The sequence below is a fragment of the Pseudopipra pipra genome, chromosome 25 (assembly GCF_036250125.1).
Source record: "Pseudopipra pipra isolate bDixPip1 chromosome 25, bDixPip1.hap1, whole genome shotgun sequence".
In the NCBI taxonomy this organism is placed as follows: domain Eukaryota; kingdom Metazoa; phylum Chordata; class Aves; order Passeriformes; family Pipridae; genus Pseudopipra; species Pseudopipra pipra.
This window is the reverse complement of record NC_087573.1, coordinates 1-7,147: the sequence shown is the minus strand read 5'-3', so window position 1 is coordinate 7,147 and position 7,147 is coordinate 1. Positions and strand designations below refer to the sequence as shown.

At 55.4% G+C, this 7,147-nt stretch overlaps 1 long non-coding RNA gene across 1 annotated transcript; it reads left to right on the top strand.

Moving 5' to 3' along the window:
- Window positions 1-225: 225 nt before the first annotated feature.
- On the top strand, window positions 226-2,093 carry LOC135402571 (uncharacterized). Its single transcript, XR_010425166.1, has 3 exons — window positions 226-731; window positions 832-1,340; window positions 1,762-2,093. It is a non-coding gene; the product is annotated as an uncharacterized LOC135402571 (long non-coding RNA).
- The last annotated feature ends 5,054 nt before the right edge of the window (window positions 2,094-7,147 follow it).

The following is a 7,147-nucleotide window of genomic DNA, read 5'->3' as shown; positions in this document are numbered from 1 at the left end:
TCATCCCCGGTTGGATGCTGCAAGTCCCATCCAGCCTGGCCTGGAACACTTGCAGGGATCCAGGGGCAGCCTCAGCTTCCCTGTGCAGTGTGCATTTAATAGCTCTCCACTGTCATCATGAAAAATTTTGTCAGCACGTTTTGTTGGACGATGGCAAGCAGGACCTGGGTGAAAATTGGGGTTCTCTGAGGTGCAGAGGGAAATAATTCTCCTTTGAAGTCCAGTGTAATTCAGTTTTGCACGAGTCTTGTCTGCCTTATGTTTGAATTGCTTTCTCTTCCAGGAAGTTTTAAATTAAACTTTTATTTTGTGTCTCCCCCCCCAGTATCCTGTCCAAGACCAAGCTACCTTTCCTCGTTGGAATGGACTGGCCGGGCTTTGGCAGTCTGGCCCCTCGAAAGACTAAAGTGACCTCTTCCAGCAGGGGAAGACTTTCTGGCAAGCGGTACCAGAAAGAACTGGAGTTTCTGGAGAATAAAAGCTGGAGGTGTGCCCCCGATAATCCTCGCCCCGGGTGGTGAGTGGTCTGACTTGCAGGGACCGGTGGCCTTGGCCAGGAGCGGTCCTGCCGGACTGTAATTTTAATTTCCTGCCTAGGCTGTAATTTTAATTTCCTTTGGATGCTTGGCAAAGCCCTTCTGGGGGAGCCCTAGTGCCTGGCATGAGCAGAGCGGGCTTCCAGGGAGGTATTCACCTGGTCAGCGTCAGGAACCATCCTCCCTGAAGCCTCGGTGAGTGTTTTTTGTGTGACTGGACAGTGAAGCTGTGTGAATGACCTGGCTAGTGCTCGGTGTAGTCCTAATTAAAGTGTCTTTTACTCTGTGTTCCCAGGCTCCCTCTTTCCCTTCGGTTGCCGTGGATGTGCCGGACACCTCTGGCAGGACTAACCCTGTGGCTTTTATGTCCAACGTGCTGTGTGCCTGCAGGTAAGAAAAGCTGGGAGTGCAGTCCCTCTGCTTTGCTTGCTGTGTCTCTTGGGTAGTGATTTTGGAGGGGAATCCCAGAGCGATTTGGTTTGAAGGGGACCTTCAAAGGCCACCCTGTCTTCCGTGGGCAGGGACACCTTCCCCTCTCATCCCCGGTTGCTCCAAGTCCCGTCCAGCCTGGCCTGGAACACTTGCAGGGATCCAGGGGCAGCCTCAGCTTCCCTGTGCAGTGTGCTCTAATATCTCTCCACTGGCATCCTGAAAAATGTTGTCAGCGTGTTTTGTTGGACGACGGTAAGCGGGACCTGGGTGAAAAGGACATTCTCTGAGGTGCTGGGAGAAGGAGGGCTCGTGCGGGCACCTCCAGAGACAGTGGGAACGGGAGCGTGCTGCAGAGAAGGAAAATTCCAGGGGGTGGGTGCCAAGGAATTTGTCCTTCCCTTGCTCTGTGCTCTGCACTTAGCAATGGGTCAAGTGCAGAAGTTTCCTGGGGACCCTGGAAAATGATGCCGGGTCTGCTAAGAAAAGTGGGGCCAAAGGAGCAGGACCTGGGTCTGCGAGCGTGGGAGAAACAAGGGCCGGGTCATCCTCTGCCTCCAGGAGGGAGGGCAGCAGGAAAGGCCACGGACTAAAGCACTGAAGTGCCGTTCCCCAGGGAGCCCCTGCCCAGCACTGAACTTGCTTGTGCACTTGCTGTCCCTTTGCCAGCGGAGCCGAAGCGTCGGGTGCGGGTGCCGGGGGGATGGAGCTGCCAAGGACAAACTGGGAGGGTGTTTGCGAAGGAAGGGGGTAGAAGGAGCTCTTGACGTGCTTTTTTTACTTCTTCATCCCACAGAATTGCCACGAGAGGAAATACTTCAGAGGGGCTTCCCTCCAGATAAGCCCTGAATGTGCCAGGAGGTTTCAGCCGGGAGAAAGGAGCTGTGGAAGAAAAGCAGCCTAAAAATAGCCAGCGGGGATCATCAGGTTTTCCAGCCAAGAAAAACCAGGAGGGAGATGAGGGAATCGGGTTCCAATTCCTAAAGATTTGGTGGGTGTAGGAATGATTTCTGTGTGTTTTCCAGTCCCTTTTGATTCCTGGGATGATTTTAAAATGATGGCTAAATTGGAGATGTTGTTTTTGAGAGGAAATGATGCCAAATAAATGCAAAGTTTGGGGTCAGTTTTTTGGATGATTTGGGTCAGTTTTTGGGGTCAGTTTTGGGTCATTGTTTGGGGTGATTTGGGTCAGTTTTGGGTCAGCTTTTGGAGTCAGTTTTGGGTCAGCTTTTGGGGTGATTTGGGTCGGTTTTGGGTCAATTTTTGGGGAGCACTGGGTGTTACTGGGGGTTGTTTGGGAGCACTGGGTGTTACTGGGGGTTGTTGGGGAGCACTGGGTGTTACTGGGGTGCACTGGGGAGCACTGGGTGTTACTGAGGGTTGTTGGGGAGCACTGGGTGTTACTGGGGAGCACTGGGAGAGCAAATGAAAAATAAAGAGAATAAAAAATAAACGAAATAAAAAAGGAAATATAAAAACCAAAAGAAAATTAAAAAAAAAAAAAGGCAAAAAACCTAAAAAGGAAATAAAATGAAAATGAAATAAAAGAGAAAAAAAAAAAAAAAAGAAACCCCTTCTTGGGCACCCCGTTTCCTCTCCTCTCCTCCCCCCCCCCCCGAACCGTAAATTGCGGGGTCATCACCCCAAAAATGTGAGAAGGGGACCCCAAAATGTGGGTGAGGGAACCCCAGGGAGCCGAAAAAGTGGAGGGGGAGCCGCAGTAAGAAAGCGAAGCCGGGCGGTCGGGCGGCGGGGTGGGGGGGGGAGCCGAGGTGGCGACGCCGGCGCGTGCGCAGTCATTGGCAAGACGCCGGCGATGACGTGTAAGTAAGGGCAGGCAGGCGCGGGACCGACGACGCATGCGCAGTGGCTCTCGTGCCGGTGCAGCGCTCCCTGCTCGAGTTAAGGGCCGGTTCCGGCGGCAGGGCGGGACTGGCGGTCTCCCGTCTCTCCCGGGGTGTGTGTGGGGGGAATAACATGAAGATTTTTTGGGGTGAAAGCGCAGAAATTAGCCAGGAGGGACGCTAATTTGGGTAAACTCGGTCACCGGAAGTAGAGAGCGACCGGAAGTCCTCCAAGCCCCGGCGCGGAAGTCCGCCAAGCCCACAGTAAAGATGGCGCCGCCAGGACCGGAACGACCACACTAAAGATGGCGGCCCCTGCCCGGAAGTCCGCCAAGCCCACAGTAAAGATGGCGCCGCCAGGACCGGAACGACCACACTAAAGATGGCGGCCCCGGCCCGGAAGTTCGCCCCGACGCCACACTCTAGATGGCGCCGCCAGGACCGGAACTTAGCCGAGGCCACACTAAAGATGGCGGTTGTCTGACCTCCGCCGCGACCCGGACCCCCGCCCCGCGCCCGCAGCGCCGTCTCGCCGCGCCGCTTCCCGCTGTGGGGACGGGGCTGGGCGCTCGGCGGCGCCGGGCGCGGGCGGCAGGTTCGTGGGCGGCGGCAGGCACCGGCGCCGGCAGCCCCCCTCGGCGCCGCGCGCGCGGCGCTCCGCCCGCCCGCCCGCCTCGTTCCGCTCCGCTCCCCTCCCGCCCCCGCTCCCCCCCCCCCCCGCTCCCCTCCGCTCCCGCTCCCGCCGTGCCCTGGAGATGCTGTCGGAGCTGCGCCGCCGCCTTTCCCCCCCCCCCGCCCCCCCCCCCCCAGGAAGCGACCCACGGCGCCAGATCCGACCGACATCGTCCCCGGGGTAAGCTGGGCGCGGCCGCTCTTCTGCCTCTCCCGCGGCCATCGGCGACTGCAGGCAGGGGAAGCGACAGGCAAGTTTCTCGCCTCTGCGGAGAAACTTGCACCTGCGTGCCGCCGCAGGGCCGGGTTCGGATGTGCCCTGGCATTGCACACGCACCACAACCCCCGCGGGGAGGGTCTGCGCTGCCTCGGGGACCCTGTCTGCGCTGCCGGGAGAGAGAAATCCTTTGGGAAGCTGGGGTGGAAACAGTAACTCTGTGAACTGCTCAGCTTTTCCTAGGCAAGGGCAGGTTTTAGGGAGGAAAGGCCCGTACTCGCGAAAGGCGCCGCGGGTCTCGCCGAGGGGTGGGGGGGGGGGCGCGCGGCTGCAGCGCCGCGCGCGGCTGCAACGCCGCTCCCGGCCGTGTCCGCCAGGCGGCGACTGTGAGGCGGGGCCCGGCGCTCGGGGGCGCTCTCGCAAGCGACGCCCCCGGGAAAGCGGCGGGGTTTGGGCGCTGCCGGCCTTCCCCCGCAGTGCCCGGGCTGGCCCGGCGCCTGGCAAAACCTCTGAGGGAAAAGGCAAGCAACAACTGCGCTTCTTCTGCCCTTTCTTTAGCCAGGGACTGGAACACAGACAAAATCGAGGGGCTCTTTGACCTGGGCAGGCTCCGAGCATTTTTCAGCCTTCCCTAGCAGGGCATTCTCACCCTCTGAAAAGCTGAAAGGCTTTAACAGCTGGAGACGCGCCTGCAGCTGTGCGAATTAATGTAGTTTCTTTTAGGAAACGAAGGGGAAGTTTTCCTGTTGTGAGCTTAAATACCGAGTCTGCTCTGCTTTTTCCGTCAGGTGACGAAGCTTATGGAAAAAAAGACCAAAGGCCTCGAGGTGAGTACATTCTACCGAGTTCTGCTTTTCTGGGATCGGTTTGGGAAAATCACGTGAAATTCTAAAAAGCTTCTCTCCGTGTTTTCTAGTTGTTTTTTCAGCCTTGGTCTAAGTTTCCTGTAGAAAAGGGCATAGAATTATTAGAACAGACAAACTAGGCTTTCTCGGGAGAGATGGAAGAAAAGTCTGCTGATTGCAGTTCTGCTTTTCTTGTCTTCCCTTCGACTGTCATTTTCTCTCCCCTGCTGTTCAAATAGGCAGCAATTAATTGCTCTGCTGAAGAGTTTGCTGTACTAAGTGTCTGTCAAATGGATGCCTTCAACTCAAGATAGCACCTGCTCCTTAGTTACAAAAAGTTCCTCACAGGAAATTTTCAGGCGTGCCCATAAATCTCCTCGCTGTTTGTTTGGGAGAACAGGGTTTTCTCGTCTGTAACAGAATAGTCATGGCATTTGCTATGGAATGCTGGTGGCAATCTAGTCAGAAGAGGACGCCGTGCTTCACTAATTTTCCCTTTTTGTTGTTGGGGGTGACTTCTTCCCAGGGATGTTATTCTTGACCCCCCGGGGCAAACGGAGGTGTTCACCTGGTCAGCGTCAGGAGCCATCCTACCTGAGGCCCTGGTAGGTAAGTGATTTTTGTGTGACTGGACGGTGAAGCTGTCTGTGTGCATGACCTGGCCAGTGCTCGGTGTACTCCTAATTAAAGTGTCTTTTACTCCGTGTTCCCAGGCTCCCTCTTTCCCTTCGGTTGCCACGTGTGTGCCGGACACCTCTGGCAGGACTAACCCTGTGGCTTTTATGTCCAACGTGCTGTGTGCCTGCAGGTAAGAAAAGCTGGGAGTGCAGTCCCTCTGCTTTGCTTGCTGTGTCTCTTGGGTAGTGATTTTGGAGGGGAATCCCAGAGCGATTTGGTTTGAAGGGGACCTTCAAAGGCCATCCCTCCTTCCGTGGGCAGGGACGCCTTCCACTCTCATCCCCGGTTGGATGCTGCAAGTCCCATCCAGCCTGGCCTGGAACACTTGCAGGGATCCAGGGGCAGCCTCAGCTTCCCTGTGCAGTGTGCATTTAATAGCTCTCCACTGTCATCATGAAAAATTTTGTCAGCACGTTTTGTTGGACGATGGCAAGCAGGACCTGGGTGAAAATTGGGGTTCTCTGAGGTGCAGAGGGAAATAATTCTCCTTTGAAGTCCAGTGTAATTCAGTTTTGCACGAGTCTTGTCTGCCTTATGTTTGAATTGCTTTCTCTTCCAGGAAGTTTTAAATTAAACTTTTATTTTGTGTCTTCCCCCCCAGTATCCTGTCCAAGACCAAGCTACCTTTCCTCGTGGGAATGGACTGGCCGGGCTTTGGCAGTCTGGCCCCTCGAAAGACTAAAGTGACCTCTTCCAGCAGGGGAAGACTTTCTGGCAAGCGGTGCCAGAAAGAACTGGAGTTTCTGGAGAATAAAAGCTGGAAGCGTGCCCCCGAAAATCCTCCCGGGTGGTGAGTGGTCTGACTTGCAGGGACCGGTGGCCTTGGCCAGGAGCGGTCCTGCCGGACTGTAATTTTAATTTCCTGCCCAGGCTGTAATTTTAATTTCCCTTGGATGCTTGGCAAAGCCCTTCTGGGGGAGCCCTAGTGCCTGGCATGAGCGGAGCGGGCTTCCAGGGAGGTATTCACCTGGTCAGCGTCAGGAACCATCCTCCCTGAAGCCTCGGTGAGTGTTTTTTGTGTGACTGGACAGTGAAGCTGTGTGAATGACCTGGCTAGTGCTCGGTGTAGTCCTAATTAAAGTGTCTTTTACTCTGTGTTCCCAGGCTCCCTCTTTCCCTTCGTTTGCCACGTGTGTGCCGGACACCTCTGGCAGGACTAACCCTGTGGCTTTTATGTCCAACGTGCTGTGTGCCTGCAGGTAAGAAAAGCTGGGAGTGCAGTCCCTCTGCTTTGCTTGCTGTGTCTCTTGGGTAGTGATTTTGGAGGGGAATCCCAGAGCGATTTGGTTTGAAGGGGACCTTCAAAGGCCACCCTGTCTTCCGTGGGCAGGGACACCTTCCACTCTCATCCCCGGTTGGATGCTGCAAGTCCCATCCAGCCTGGCCTGGAACACTTGCAGGGATCCAGGGGCAGCCTCAGCTTCCCTGTGCAGTGTGCATTTAATAGCTCTCCACTGTCATCATGAAAAATTTTGTCAGCACGTTTTGTTGGACGATGGCAAGCAGGACCTGGGTGAAAATTGGGGTTCTCTGAGGTGCAGAGGGAAATAATTCTCCTTTGAAGTCCAGTGTAATTCAGTTTTGCACGAGTCTTGTCTGCCTTATGTTTGAATTGCTTTCTCTTCCAGGAAGTTTTAAATTAAACTTTTATTTTGTGTCTCCCCCCCCAGTATCCTGTCCAAGACCAAGCTACCTTTCCTCGTTGGAATGGACTGGCCGGGCTTTGGCAGTCTGGCCCCTCGAAAGACTAAAGTGACCTCTTCCAGCAGGGGAAGACTTTCTGGCAAGCGGTACCAGAAAGAACTGGAGTTTCTGGAGAATAAAAGCTGGAGGTGTGCCCCCGATAATCCTCGCCCCGGGTGGTGAGTGGTCTGACTTGCAGGGACCGGTGGCCTTGGCCAGGAGCGGTCCTGCCGGACTGTAATT